Below are 15,576 nucleotides of genomic sequence, written 5' to 3'. Positions count from 1 at the left end.
AGAGCAGGGGGGGATAGGGGACACCCCTGCCTCGCCCCTCGATGCAACCAAAAGTACTCAGACCTCCTCTTGTTCGTGGCCACACTCGCCATTGGGACCTCGTACAGCAGCCTAACCACCTGACAAACCCCTCCCCAAACCCGAACCTCTTCAGCACCTCCCACAAGTACCCCCACTCTACCCGATCGAAGGCCTTCTCAGCGCCCATTGCCACCACTATCTCCGCCTCCCCCTCCCTCACCGGCATCATAATAACGTTCAGGCGCCTACGCACATTCGCGTTCAACTGCCTCCCCTTCACGAACCCCGTCTGGTCTTCGTGGATCACCTGCGGCACACAATCCTCAATCCTCGTGGCTAAGACCTTCGGCAGCCCCTTGGCAACTACATTTAACAATGAAATCGGTCTGTAAGACCCACAATGCAGGGGATCCTTGTCCCGCTTCAGGATCAAGAGATCAGTGCCCGGGACATCATTGGGGGGCAAAGCCCCCCCCCTCCCTTGCCTCATTGAAGGTCCTAACTAGCAACGGGCCCAACAGGTCCACATATTTTTTGCAGAATTCGACCGGGTAACCGTCCGGCCCCGGTGCCTTCCCCACCTGCATGCTCCCTATCCCTTTGGTCAGCTCCTCCAGCCCAATGGGGGCCCCCAATGCCGCTACCAGTCCGTTCTCCACCTTCGGAAACCTCAATTGGTCCAGAAAGTGGCCCATCCCTCCCTCCTCTAGTGGGGGCTCGGACCGATATAGTTCCTCATAAAAGTCCCTGAAGACCCCATTGATGCCAACCCCACTCCGCACCACACTCCCTCCCCTATCCTTAACTCCCCCGATCTGCCTAGCTGTGTCCCGCTTCCGAAACTGGTGCACCAGCATCCAACTTGCCTTTTCCCATACTCACAAATCGCCCCCTGGGCCTTCCTCCACTGCGCCTCCGCCTTACAGGTGGTCAACAGGTCGAGTTCGGCCTGGAGGCTACGCCTCTCCCTCAACAGTCCCTCCTCAGGCACCTCCGCATACCTCCTGCCTACCCTCACCATCTCCCCCACCAACCTCTCCCACTCCCTCTGCTCTCTCCTCACCTTGTGGGCCCTAATGGAGATCAGCTCTCCCCTAACCACCGTCTTCAGCGCCTCCCAGACCATCCCCACTCAGACCTCCCCGCTATCATTGGCCTCCAGGTATCTCTCTGTGCTTCCTTGGACCTGCTCCCTCACCTCTTCGTCCGCAAACAGCCCCACCTCCAAGCGCCACAACGGGTGCTGATCCCTCTCCTCCCCCAGCTCCAGATCTACCCAATGTGGGGCGTAATCCGAAATGGCTATCGCCGAGTACTCAGTATCCTCTACCCTCGCTATCAGCACCCTACTCATCATAAAAAAGTCGATCCGGGAATAAGACTTATGAACATGCGAGAAGAATGAAAATTCCCTAGCCCCCAGTCTTGCAAATCTCCAAGGGTCCACCTCTCCCATCTGGTCCATAAACCCCCTCAGCACTTTAGCCACCGCCGGCTTCCTACCCGTCCTAGACCTGGAGCGATCCAGTGCCGGATCCATCACCATGTTAAAGTCACCCCCCCCATTATCAGGACCCCCACTTCCAAGTTCGGGATCCGACCCAACATGCGCCGCATAAAACCCGCATCGTCCCAGTTCGGGGCGTAGACGTTGACCAGCACCACCCTCTCCCCTTGCAGCTTACCATTTACCATTACGTACCTTCCACCATTGTCTGTCACAATGCTCGACGCCTCGAACGACACCCTCTTTCCCACCAAGATCGCCATCCCCCGATTTTTGGCATCCAGCCCTGAATGAAACACCTGTCCTACACACCCCTTCCTCAATCTTACCTGGTCTGCCATCTTCAGGTGTGTCTCCTGGAGCATGACCACATCCGCCTTCAGCCCCTTCAGGTGCGCGAACACCCGGGTCCGCTTGACCCGCTCGTTCAGTCCCATTACGTTCCAGGTTATCAGCCGGATCAGGGGACTACCCGCACCCCCCCCTCCCCCGCCGACTAGCCATAACCCCTCCTCGGTCAGCCACGCGCCTGCACCCCACACCCGGCCCATTCCCCACAGTGGCAGACCCCCGTCCCAACCCCCTCTACTCGCTCCAGCTCCCCCCTGACCATACCAGCAGCAACCCGGTTCCCCCCCACCCACACCCCCACGCCCCACCCACCCCCAGCTAGGACCCCTCCTAGCTGCTTTGCTCCCCCCATTGCACTCCCGCAAGTCAGCTGACTCCTGCTGACCCCGGCCACTCGCGTCTCTCCTTCGACTCCTCCCATTGTGGGACATACCCTCCTCCTCCATTACCCACCCGCAGGCTCTCCGCCTCCCCCTTCCATCCCAAGCGTGGGAAAGAACCCTCGCTTCCCCGCCCCGGCCACGCCACCTCCAGCCTTCAGCACGGGAAAAAGCCCATGCTTTCCACCTGCCCGGCCCCGCCACCTCTGTCGCCGCTCCTTTTAAAGGCCCAGTCCCCTCATCCCCGACTCGGGCCTCCCCCTCCCCCGCAGGGCCCCATCCCCCCTACCGGCCATCCACCCCTATTCCATTTACTTATCCCCCTCCAAGAGCCCACCCGACAGACCCAACCAAAACAGTGCCCAACCCACCCTCACCACCCACACCGAACCAAAAGGAAACAAGAGCAAAGAACCCCCCCCTCAAAATGTAACACCAACAGCAATCCCCGACCACCCATCCCGACCCTCAGTTTGTGTCCTGCTTCTCGGCCTGAACAAAGGCCCAAGCCTCCTCCGGGGACTCAAAATAATGGCGCCGGTCCTTGTAGGTGACCCACAGTCGAGCCGGCTGCAGCATGTCAAACTTCACCCCCTTCCTGTGCAGCACCGCCTTCGCTCGATTGTACCCGGCCCTCTTCTTCGCCACCTCCGCGCTCCAGTCCTGATATATTCGAACCTCCCGTTCTCCCACCTGCTGCTCCTCTCTTTCTTGGCCCACCTGAGCACGCACTCCCGATCAGCGAACCGATGAAAGCGCACCACCACCGCCCGCGGTGGCTCGTTAGCCTTGGGCCTCCTCGCCAGCACTCTATGGGCTCCTTCCAGCTCCAGGGGCCCCTGTAAGGACCCCGCTCACACCAGCGAGTTTAACATGGTGACGACATAGGCCCCCACGTCTGACCTCTCCAGCCCCTCCGGGAGGCCCAGGATCCGCAAATTCTTCCGCCGCGACCGATTCTCCATCTCCTCAAACCGTTCCTGCCATTTCTTGTGGAGCGCCTTGTGCGCCTCCACCTTTACCACAAGGCCTAAGATCTCGTCCTCGTTGTCGAAGATCTTTTGTCGGACCTCGCGGATCGCCACCCCCTAGGCCGTCTGGGTCTGCAGCAGCTTGTCGATAGAAGCCTTCATCGGCTCCAGCAGGTCCGCTTTGAGCTCCCTGAAGCAGCGCTGGGTAACCTCCTGCTGCTCCTGCGCCAACTGCATCCACGCTGCCTGGTCCCCGCCCGCCGCCATCTTGCTCTTCTTCCCTCGCACTTTCTTTGGGTTCACCACCACATTTTTAGTCGCCCCGCTCCTGGTACAAGCCATACACTCTCAGGGGAATATTGCAATCTTCTTCCCACGCCGGGAAATGTCGGAAAAAAGCCGTTGGGGGCCCTGAAAAGAGCCCAAAAGTCCATTCCAAGCGGGAGCTGCCGAATGTGCGACTTCGCTCTGCATAGCCGCAACTGGAAGTCCCGCCCCTCATAAGCTTGTACAACTCGTTCAGGTCACCCCTCAATCTTCTCTGCTCCAGAGAAAACAACCAAGCCTGTCCAAGCTCTCTCCATTACTTAAATGCTCCATCCTAGGCAACATCCTGGTGAATCGCGTCTGCACCCCCCTCCAGTGCAATCACATCCTTCATATAATGTGACTACCAGAATTGCACACAGTACTCCAGCTGTGGCCTCACAAAGTTATACATAACTCCAACATGACCTGCCTGCTTTTGTAATCTATGCCTCGACTGATAAAGGCAAGTGTCCCATTTGTCTTTTTCACCATCCTATTAACCTGTTCTTCTGCCTTCAGAGATCTAAGGACAAACATGCCAAGGTCCCTTTGTTCCTTGGAACTTCCCAGTGTCGGGTCATTAATTGAATACTTCCTTGTCAAATTACTCCTTCCAAAGTTTACCACCTCACACTTTTCAGGATTAAATTCCATCTGCCACTTTTCTGCACATTTGACCATCCCATCTATATCTAACCCAAGACACTCAACCTGACTGTTAACCACCCGGCCAATCTTTGTGTCGTCGGCAAACTTACTGATCCTACCCCCTACATAGTCATCTGTGTCAGCCATTTTCAAACTCAGGGTCACGCCCCGCAGGTGGGTCACAGTCGTATGTTGGGAGGATCGCGGCGTTCCCAATCGCGGGAAGAAGTACCCTTTGGCCGCCGACAAGAATGCTGGCTGTCCAGTGCATGTGTGCCCCCTCAGCTGGATATAGCAGTGCACAGTCCCAGAGCCCAGAGGGGCAAACCACCTCCTCCGAACGTCAGCGCGCTGTGCCAGAAACAGATTTTTAAAATCGATTGAGTCTTCCCGCCAGAAGCGGCGGCAGAGAGCATGTCACACATCCCGTACACTTTTCTTTTTGAAAATCTTTTTATCGGCTTTTCTCATATTTACAAACAGTTGTTACTTATATACATTACATTTTTCTTGCCCGCGCTAATTTGCTTTATTTTACAGAGAGGTTTGTTTTGTCCTTCATTTGATTAACTGTATGTACATTTTGCTGCCCTCTGGATCGGTCTATGATATCCCCCCCCCCCCGTCCGCATTGGTTTCAGCACCCTGCCTCTTCTATTGTGGTCCCCATTTTTCTCCCCCTCCCCGGGTTGCGCAGTCCTTTGGAGCTTCATCTTTTTTTTTCCCCTGGCTTGCTCCTCGTTGCCGGCCTCGAACAGGTTTTGGAACAGGCCGACAAACTGCCCCCAAGTATCCAGGAAGCCTTCCTCCGACCCTCGGATGGCGTATTTAATCTTCTCCAGGTGGAGAAATTCCGAGAGGTCAGCGAGCCAGTCTCCAGCTGTGGGTGGTGCTGCCGATCGCCAGCCGAGCAGGATTCTCCGGCGTGCGATTAGGGAAGCGAAAGCAAGGGCGATGGCCCCCCTTCCCCATGTGTAGCTCTGGCTGCTCCAATACCCTGAAGATTGCCACTATTGGGCATGGCTTCACCCTCACCCCCACAACTTTGGACATTGCCTCGGAGATGGCTGTCCAGAACTCAGCAAGCTTGGGGCAAGCCCAAAACATGTGGGTATGGTTGGCCGGGCCCCTCTGGCACCGTTCACATTTGCCCTCCACCTCCGGGAAGAACCTGCTCATTCGGGTTTTGGTCAGGTGCGCTCTGTGCACCACTTTGAGCTGCATTAGGCTTAGCCTTGTGCAGGAGGAGGTGGAGCTCACCCTGCTCAGTGCTTCGCTCCAGAGTCCCCACCCTACCTCTGTCCCCAGTTCGTCCTCCCATTTTTGTCTGGTCCCGTCCAGTGGTGTTCGGGCTCTGTCCAGTAGCTGTCCGTATATTTTCCCACATCGCCCACCCTTCTCGCTGCTTGTGCCTATCAGGTCCTCTAGTTGTATGCTTTCTGGGGCCCTGGGTACCCTACTGTCTCTGCGGAGGAAGTGCTTTATTTGGAGGTGTCTCAATTCCTGTCCTCTTGCTGGTTTCCACTTCCTCGTCAGTTTGTCCAGTGTCACCAGTCTGCGCCCCACGTAGAGGTCCCCGACCGTCAGTGTGCCCCATCCTGCCTCCATCTTTTCAAGGTGGTATCCAGCATGGCTGGGGGGAATCTGTGATTGCCGCAGATGGGGGCATGGGGGACATTTTGGTTACCCTGAAGTGCTGTCTCAACTGGGTTCACGTTCTCAGCGTGGCCGCTACCACTGGGCTCGTTGTGTACCTTGTTGGGGAGGATTGTAGTGCTGCAGTGGCCAGGGCCTGGGGGGTTGTTCCTTTACAGGATGACTCCTCCATTTGTACCCAATCTGTGTCAGGTTCTTGTACCCATCCCCTCATTTTTTCTGCCGTTGCTGCCCAGTGGTAGTATTGTAGGTTCGGTAGAGCCAGGCCCCCTCTGACTTTCCCTCTTTGCAGTGTCGGCTTGGGAATTCTCGGGTTCTTGCCCCCCCCACACAAACGCCATGATTAGCCTGACTATGTTTTGGGAAAAAACCTTGGGGATGAAGATCGGGATGGATCTAAACAGAAAGAGGAACCTTGGCCGTACATTCATCTTGATCGTCTGCACCTCGTCCTTTTGCTAATTAATATTGCTACCCCCCTAGCCCTCGTCCCGTAGCATGAGTGGTACGTCTGTCCCACCCAGCACTTCTTTACCAGCAGTCGGTCTTTCTCCCTTAGGTGCGTCTCTTGTAGGTAGATTATGTCTGCTTTTGGACTTCTGGTTGCGGCTATGCAGAGCTAAGTCGCACATTCGGCAGCTCCCGCTAAAAACTGACTTTTGGGCTCTTTTCAGAGCCCCCAACGGCATTTTTACGACGTTTCCCGGTGTGGGAAGGAGATTGCAATAGTCCCCCGACAGTGTATGGCTTGGACCAGGAGCGGGGCGACTAAAAAATTGGTGGTGAACCCAAAGAAAGTGCGAGGGAAGAAGAGCAAAATGGCGGCGGGCGGGGACCAGGCTGCGTGGATGCAGTGGGCGCAGGAGCAGCAGGAGGTTATCCAGCGCTGCTTTAGGGCGATTAAAGCGGACCCGCTGGAGCCGATGAAGGCTTCTATCGACAATCTGCTGGAGACCCAGATGGCCCAGGGGGTGGCGATCCGCGAGGTTCGACAAAAGGTCTCCGACAACGAGGACGAGCTCTTAGGCCTTGCAGTAAAGAGGGAGGCGCACGAGGCGCTCCACAAGAAATGGCAAGAACGGTTCGAGGAGATGGAGAATCGATCGAGGCGGAAGAATTTGCGGAATCTGGGGTCCCGAAGGGGCTGGAGGGGCCGGACGTGGGGGCCTATGTGGTCACCATGCTAAACTCGCTGATGGGAGCGGGATCCTTCCAGGGGCTGGGAGGGGCCCATAGAGTGCTGGCGAGGAGGCCCAAGGCTAACGAGCCGCCGCGGGCGGCGCTGGTGCGGTTTCATCGGTTCGCTGATCGAGAGTGCGTGCTCAGTTGGGCCAAGAAAGAAAGGAGCAGCAGGTGGGAGAACGCGGACGTTCGAATATACCAGGACTGGAGTGCGGAGGTGGCGAAGAAGAGGGCCGGGTACAATCGAGCGAAGGCAGTGCTGCACAGAAAGGGGGTGAGGTTTGGCATGCTGCAGCCGGCACGACTGTGGGTCACCTACAAGTACCGGCACCATTATTTTGCGTCTCCGGAGGAGGCGTGGGCCTTTGTTCAGGCCGAGAAACTGGACACAAACTGAGGGTCGGGATGGGTGGTCGGGGATTGCTGTTGGGCTGTTACACTTTGAGGGGGGGTCCTTTGCTCTTATTTCTGTTTGGTTTGATAAGGGTGGTTAGGGTGGGTTAGGCACTGTTTTGATTGGGTCTGTCGGGTGGGCTCTTGGAGGGGGATAAGTAAATGGAGTAGGGGTGGATGGCCGGTAGGGGGGATGGGGCCCTGCGGGGGAGGGGGAGGGGAGCGGGGCCCCATCCCCCCTACCGGCCATCCACCCCTACTGTAAAAGGAGCGGCGACAGAGGTGGCGGGGCCGGGCAGGTGGAAAGCATGGGCTTTTTCCCGTGCTGAAGGCTGGAGGGGGCAGGGCTGGGGCAGCGAAGCGAGGGTTATTTCCCACGCTTGGGATGGAAGGGGGAGGCAGAGAGCCTGTGGATGGGTAATGGAGGAGGAGGTTATGTCCCACAATGGGAGGAGTCGAAGGAGAGGCGGGAGTAGCGGGGGTCAGCAGGAGTCAGCTGACTTGCGGGAGTGCAATGCGGGGAGCAAAGCAGCTAGGAGGGATCCTGGCTGGTGGGGGGGGGGGGGAACCAGGTTGCTGCTGCTATGGTCAAAGGGAAACTGGAGCGCGTAGAGGGGGTTGGGACGGGGTTCTGCCGCCGTAGGGAACGGGCCGCGCCTGGGGTGCGGGCGCGTGGCTGGCCAGGGAGGGGTTATGGCTAGTCGGCGGGGGAGGGGGGGGGGGCGGGTAGACCCCCGATCCGGCTGATAACCTGGAATGTAAGGGGACTGAACGGGCCGGTCAAGAGGGCCCGGGTGTTCGCGCACCTGAAGGTGCTGAAGGCGGATGTGGTCATGCTCCAGGAGACACACCTGAAGGTGGCAGACCAGGTAAGATTGAGGAAGCGGTGTGTAGGACAGGTGTTTCACTCAGGGTTGGATGCCAAAAATTGGGGGGAGGCAATCTTGGTGGGAAAGAGGGTGTCGTTCGAGGCGTCGAGCATTGTGACAGACAATGGCGGCAGGGACGTAATGGTAAGTGGTAAGCTGCAGGGAGAGAGGGTGGTGCTGGTCAATGTGTACTCCCCGAACTGGGACGATGCGGGTTTTATGTGGCGCATGTTGGGTCGGATCCCGGACTTGGAAGTGGGGGCCTGATAATGGGGGGGGGGACTTTAACACGGTGTTGGATCCGGCACTGGATCGCTCCAGATCTAGGATGGGTAGGAAGCCGGCGGCGGCTAAGGTGCTGAGGGGGTTTATGGACCAGATGGGAGCGGTGGACCCTTGGAGATTTGCAAGACCGGGGGCTAGGGAATTTTCATTCTTCTCGCATGTTCATAAGTTTTATTCCCGGATCGACTTCTTTATTATGAGTAGGGTGCTGATAGCGAGAGTAGAGGATACTGAGTACTCGGCGATAGCCATTTCGGATCATGACCCGCATTGGGTAGACCTAGAGCTGGGGGAGGAGAGGGACCAGCGCCTGTTGTGGCGCTTGGAGGTGGGGCTGTTGGCGGACGAGGAGGTGAGTGAGCGGGTCCGAGAAAGCATAGAGAGATACCTGGAGGCCAACGATAACGGGGAGGTCCGAGTGGGGATGGTATGGGAGGCGCTGAAGGCGGTGGTTAGGGGAGAGCTGATCTCCATTAGGGCCCACAGGGAGAGGAGAGAGCAGAGGGAGAGGGAGAGGCTGGTGGGGGAGATGGTGAGGGTAGACAGGAGGTATGCTGAGGTGCCGGAGGAGGGACTGTTGAGGAAGAGGCGTAGCCTCCAGGCCGAATTCGACCTGTTGACCACCAGGAAGGCGGAGGTGCAGTGGAGGAAGGCCCAGGTGGCGATTTATGAGTATGGGAAAAGGCAAGTCGGATGCAGGTGCATCAGCTCCGGAAGTGGGACGCAGCTAGGGAGATCGAGGGAGTTAAGGATAGGGGCGGGAGTATGGTATAGAGTGGGGTTGACATCAATGGGGTTTTCAGGGACTTTTATGAGGAATTGTATTGGTCCGAGCCCCCACGGGAGGAGGGAGGGATGGACCGCTTTCTGGACCAAGTGAGGTTTCCGAAGGTGGAGGAGGGACTGATAGCAGGATTAGGGGCCCCGATTGGGCTGGAGGTGCTGGCCAAAGGGATAGGGAGCATGCAGGCGGGGAAGGCACCGGGGCCGGATGGTTCCCCGGTCAAATTCTACAAGAAATATGTGGACCTGTTGGGCCCAGTGCTAGTTAGGACCTTCAATGAGGCAAGGGAGGGGGGGGGGGCTTAGCCCCCGACGATGACCCGGGCACTGATCTCCTTGATCCTGAAGCGGGACAAGGATCCCCTGCAGTGTGGGTCTTACAGACCGATTTCGTTGTTAAATGTAGATGCCAAGGTGCTGGCGAAGGTCTTAGCTATGAGAATTGAGGATTGTGTGCCGCAGGTGATCCACGAAGACCAGACGGGATTCGTGAAGGGGAGGCAGTTGAACGCGAATATGCGGAGGCTCCTGAACGTTATTATGATGCCAGCGAGGGAGGGGGAGGCGGAGATAGTGGTGGCGATGGACGCTGAGAAAGCCTTCGATAGGATAGGGTAGAGTGGGGGTACTTGTGGGAGGTGCTGAAGAGGTTCGGGTTTGGGGAGGGATTTGTCAGGTGGTTAGGCTGCTGTACGAGGTCCCAATGGCGAATGTGGCCACGAACAAGAGGAGGTCTGAGTACTTTTGGTTGCATCGAGGGACTTGGCAGGGGTGTCCCCTGTCCCCCTGCTCTTCGCACTGGCGATTGAACCCCTGGCTATGGCACTGGGGGAGTCGAGGAACTGGAGGGGGCTGGTATGGGGCGGGAAGGAGCATAGGTGTTGCTCTATGCGGACGACTTGCTGCTATATGTGGCGGACCCGGTGGAGGGAACGCCGGAGGTAATGAGGATCCTCAGGGAGTTCGGGGATTTCTCAGGGTACAAGCTCAACATGGGGAGGAGCGAGTTGTTTGTGGTTCACCCAGGGGACCAGGAGAGGAGGATTGGCAAGCTCCCACTAAAAAGGGCGGCGAGGAGCTTTAGGTATTTAGGGGTCCAGGTGGCCAGGAGCTGGGGGGCCCTGCATAGACTTAATTTCACGAGGCTGGTGGAGCAAATGGAGGAGGAGTTGAAGAGGTGGGACGCGTTGCCGCTGTCCCTGGAGGGTAGGGTGCAGCCAGTTAAGATGACGGTGCTCCCAAGGTTTTTATTACTGTTCCAGTGCCTCCCCATGTTTATCCCGAAGGCCTTCTTTAGGCGGGTCAACAGGAGCATAACGGGGTTTGTGTGGGCGCGAGGGACTCCGAGGGTGGGAAGGGTGTTCCTGGAGCAGAGTAGGGATGGGGGGGGCTGGCACTGCCCAATCTCTGTGGGTACTACTGGGCCACCAATGCGGCGATGGTGCGCAAGTGGGTGATGGAAGGGGAGGGGGCTGCATGGAAGAAGCTGGAGACAGCGTCTTGTGAGGGTACGAGTCTGGAGGCGCTGGCTCCCTCCAATGAGTTATACCACAAGCCCGGTTGTGGCGGCTACCCTCATAATCTGGGGGCAGTGGAGGCGGCACAGGGGGGAAGTGGGGGCCTCGGTGTGGACCCCAATATGGGGGAACCACCGGTTTGTCCCAGGGAGAATAGATGGAGGGTTTTTGGGGTGGCACAGGGCAGTGATAAAATGGTTGGGGGACCTGTTTGTGGACGGGAAGTTCGCGAGCCTGGGTGAGCTGGAGGTGAAGTATGGGCTCCCCCCGGGAGATATTTACAGGTAAGGGCATTTGCCAGGCGGCAAGTGGTGGAATTCCCGCGGCTGCTGCCACGCACAGTACAGGATAGGGTGCTCTCGGGGGGGGGTGTGGGTTGGAGTGGGGAAGATCTTGGAAACTTACCAGGTGATGCAGGAGGAGGAGGAAGCCTCGGTGGTGGAGTTGAAAGGTAAGTGGGAGGAGGAGTTGGGAGAGGAGATCGAAGAGGGACGAGGGCAGATGCCCTTGGGAGGGTAATCTCTTCTGCTTCGTGCGCGAGGCTCAGCCTCATACAGTTTAAGGTGCTGCACAGGGCACACATGACCGGGACAAGGATGAGCCGGTTCTTTGGGGGTGAGGACAGGTGTGTTAGGTGCTCAGGGAGCCCAGCAAATCACACCCATATGTTCTGGGCATGCCCAGCGCTGGAGGAATTTTGGAAGGGCGTGGCGAGGACGGTGTCGGGGGTGGTAGGATCCAGGGTCAAGCCGGGCTGGGGGCTCGCAATATTTGGGGTTGCAGGGGAGCCGGGAGTGCAGGAGGCGAAAGAGGCCGGTATTCTGGCCTTTGCGTCCCTGGTAGCCCGGGCGAAGGATTCTTCTTCAGTGGAGGGATGCGAGGCCCCCAAGTGTGGCATCCTGGATCAACGATATGGTGGGGTTTATTAAATTGGAGAGGGTGAAATTCGCCTTAGGGGGATCGGTACAAGGGTTCTTTAGGCGGTAGACAATGGTCAGCAGCAGCAGCCCGGGGGGGGGGGGGGTGGGGGGTCTATTTTATTTTTGTTTATTTACCCTGGGGAATCTGAGAGGGTGTATATATTTGCTATGTTGGCTTTGGCTTAATTCGGGGTGTTAATTTATTATTTATGTATAGGGGGAGGGGGGCACGGGGGTTGTTTTACTTTGTTCTGTATTTAATTCTGTTGGGTTTGTTTTTCATCATGTTGTTGATATTTTGTGAAAATCCTAATAAAGATTATTTTAAAAAAAAGATTATATCTGCTTTTAGGCTTCTTAGGACGGCGAACACTCTGGATCTTTGCACTGGGCCGTTGAGTTCCCTTACATTCCAGATAACAATCCTGGTGGGGGGTTTCTGACACCTCCGGTCCTGTGGAATCACCCATACTTACCTGGTGTTTGCGCCCCTGCACTCCGGGGTTTCCCTTTGCTAGGGGGCCGTCCAAAATGGCCGCGGTCACCGCTCTCACCATGGGGTTGGGCCCCAGCCCTCAGGGGTTTCCCTTTGCCCAGGGGGCACCCGTTGCAGCCACCAGCTGTGTGTACGCCACACGGGTGCGCCCCTGCGTTCCGGGATCTCCCTCCGTCCTGATGCCCTCTCGAGTGGCTGTTTGCGGTGCCCTCTTGGTTCCTCGCCCTGCTCCATGCCCGCCGAGGCCTATGTCTGCACTGCTTCACTATCGCACCCTTCTCTTTGCTTCTCTTTTGTTCTGCGTTCTCCCCCAGACTCCTCTCCCCCCCCTAGCCCCTGTACCTTTGTCCCCCCCCACTGCGTTCTCCCCCCCCATATTCTGCCCTCCTCTACCCTCCTTGTGCCAGGCGCTCCCCCTCTCCTGAGAGGGGCGCCGCGGCCCTCCTTCCTTCCTGCCCTCCTGTGCTGGCCCTCCTCGCTAGTACGGTGGCCCCCCTCCCAGCATTTGCCCAGTTCTGGCCCTGTTTAACCTTTCTCCTACTGGCTCTTGTCTCGCCCTCCTGTTTGCTTTCCTCACCCTCATTTCCCTCGCTCCACTCCCACCCCATTGCATTGAGAGGGGAGACAAGCTCTGAAACAAGACAGCACAGTCCCACGCAAGGCAGAACACACATGTGCACAGTTCATGAGTCCATTGTCCTTGTTTGCGGCTTGTCCTCCGCTCTTTGTTCTGGTTTTTCCTTCCTTTTCCGTCCCCATGTCTTTCATTGCGGTTGCGTGTGCTCCTCCCCCAGCTTGTTCGCTCTAACAAACTCATCAGCCGACGCTGGGTGTTAAAATTCATCTCTTTCCCCTCAAATGTTACTCAGAGTTTGACCGGGAATAACATCCCAAATTTTACCTTGCTTTTGTGCAGTGCTGATTTCGCCTTGTTGAATTCGGCCCTTTTTTTGGCCAGGTCCTCCCCAATGTCCTGATACACCCTTATGGTCTTTCCTTCCCACACGCTCTGTTTTGTTTGCCAGGCCCACTTTAGGATTCTCCCCCGGTCTTGGAACCGGTGCAGCTTCGCAATAATTGCCCTGGGCTGGTCCCCGGCTTTGGGCTTGGGTCGGAGCTACCTGTGCTCCCGGTCTATTTCCGGTGGGTTTGGGAATACCTCCTTTCCCACTAGCATGCCCATCATTTGGGTGATGTAGCCTGTTGGATCTCTGCTCTCTATCCCCTCTGGCAGACCCACTATTTTAATGTTCTGCCGCCTGGACCTATTTTCCTGGTCCTCCACTTTCCCTCTTAGGCTCCCCTGGGCTGTTACTACCCTTTTGACCTCGGCTTCTAGGGTTATCACCCTGTCGCTCTGGTCCGAGTCGGCCCTCTCCAACTCCAGAATCGTTTTTTTCTGCGCCTTCACTTCCCTTTCCAGGCCTTCGATGGTCTGCTGCATTTTGTGCGTCGTCTCCTTCATCGTTGCTTGGAGCTCCGACCAGAGCGCCTCCTTTATGCTGGTCGCTGCATCTTGCTCACGCTCCGATGCTTGGTCCGCCATCGTTTTCCCTTTCAGGCTCGCCTGAACCTCCGTCTCGTCTTGTGGGGCCGCCTGCCTGCGTGTCCGCCGCTCATGCGTCTTACCCTCGCTGCTGCTGCTGCTTGCGTCTCGCTGTCCCTTCACCTCAGTGTTTTTCTTTCCTCCAGCCATCTGTCTGTCTCTCTTTCTTTCCTCGCTGCTGTTTCTTCCCCAGGGGTTGCTTTCACTTCCCTCGCTCCTCTGCTCTTGCTGGGTCTGTCTCGGGCTTTGGGTTTCCTTTCTTTTTGTTGGGGGGGCGGTTGTGGTTGGTTCCCTTCCTCCCTCCCTTCCTTTCTCTCTTTCCTTGTTTCTTTATTTATTTACTTATTTCTTTACTTTTATTTTTCCTCCTTCTCTTTTTTTTCCCCCTTCCTTCTCACTGGGTCAGGAGGGTTCAGGAGAGGAGTTTCCTGGTGCAGACGGGAGTCCCTCTTTGTCTCACCGTTCACCATGTGGTCGCCGCCGATCCTGTTGGGGGGAGGGGATTCTCTCTCTCTCTCCTGGTCTTTGGCCCCGCTGTCTCCACTCCTGAGCGCTTGTGTCTCTGGCTTCGCGGTCCGGGTTGCCGCTTCTCTTCTGCCGCCCACGATCTGCTGTGCGGGGAGGGGGGTGGTGGGGGGGGGGGGGTGGGGTGGGGTGGGGGGGGGGTGTTGCTCGGTCGGGCAGGCTCGCAGGCTTGCGGGGGGGGGGGCGGGGGTTTGCTCAGTTGGGCAGGCTCGCAGGCTTGCGCTCTTAGACGCTAGTTCTGTTCGGGGACGCGACTCTCCTCAGCCGCTTCTGAATCTTCGGCTTCGGTTCCTCCCGCGCCTTTTAAAAAAATTCTCCAGCTCCTCTCGCACACTTATTTCTCCCACAGGCCTCAGTTTACCGTCGGCCCGGACCCTTGCGGCTTTTTTCTTCCTGCTCATACCTCCGGGTAAGCGCTGCGTGGGTTCTCTCATTTCAAGAATAAAAATACCCCTGTGACTGAACAAACAAACAAAAAAAACACCCTGAAAGTTTAGTCCTTTAGCGGGAGCTGCTCCGTGCACATCTTCCCCCTACAGAGCCCGGAAGTCCCCGTCACGTGCTCTGACCGTGAAGTTACTGAAGAGAGATTCCTCCATTTTGTAGCTGCCAGCAAGCCAGCAAAGCACTGAAGAATTTAAAATGGATTGTTTTGTAATAAGGAATAGAGGGCCAGAGTGACACAAACAGGCCAGGATCTCACAACTAAATCTGTTGGAGAGAGCTGCTCAGGAAAGTCCACGGCAGAGCAAAGCAGTGCTGGTCTGAGCTCCAGGGCCTCTGGTGAACAACCCATTAAGATGAAGCTGAAATCAGGAAGAAAACAGTATAAAGTTGATTTCTTGAGGTAAGGCTTTATTAATTGTGCCAATGCAAATCAGGATGCACGCCATGTATGTTACATGCAGGGAAGTACTGGCAAATTAAAGTTTAAAACCCTCAAAACTTTAAAGGCATTTGAATACTAAGCATGGCGAGTTCAAGAACTTAAATCATCAGCTGAAGTCCTTAGCAGAAATGTAACACTGAATGATAAAGCAAGTGAGATCGTGAGGACCAACCAGACTGACCATTTGCATTAAGGGTAGGCAATAATGGCGGATCCTGTAGGTTGGCTGGTGTGGGTCGCAAAGGTCAACCGGCATGTGTCGTGAAGTTCGGCTGGCATGGGTCATGAAAGGTCGGACCGCGTGGGTCCCGAAGCTTGGCCGGTTGGT

At 56.8% G+C, this 15,576-nt stretch overlaps 1 long non-coding RNA gene across 1 annotated transcript in view; it reads left to right on the top strand.

The window, feature by feature from the left end:
• The first annotated feature begins 14,630 nt into the window (after positions 1–14,630).
• LOC140389307 (uncharacterized) overlaps positions 14,631–15,576 on the top strand; it is a 37,031-nt gene continuing 36,085 nt past the window's right edge. Inside the window, exon 1 of the long non-coding RNA XR_011934335.1 lies at positions 14,631–15,206. This is a non-coding gene — a long non-coding RNA (uncharacterized lncRNA). The remainder of the gene's footprint in view (positions 15,207–15,576) is intronic.

Source organism: Scyliorhinus torazame, chromosome 14 (genome assembly GCF_047496885.1).
Source record: "Scyliorhinus torazame isolate Kashiwa2021f chromosome 14, sScyTor2.1, whole genome shotgun sequence".
NCBI classification, from domain to species: domain Eukaryota; kingdom Metazoa; phylum Chordata; class Chondrichthyes; order Carcharhiniformes; family Scyliorhinidae; genus Scyliorhinus; species Scyliorhinus torazame.
This window is presented reverse-complemented; position numbering and strand designations above follow the sequence as displayed.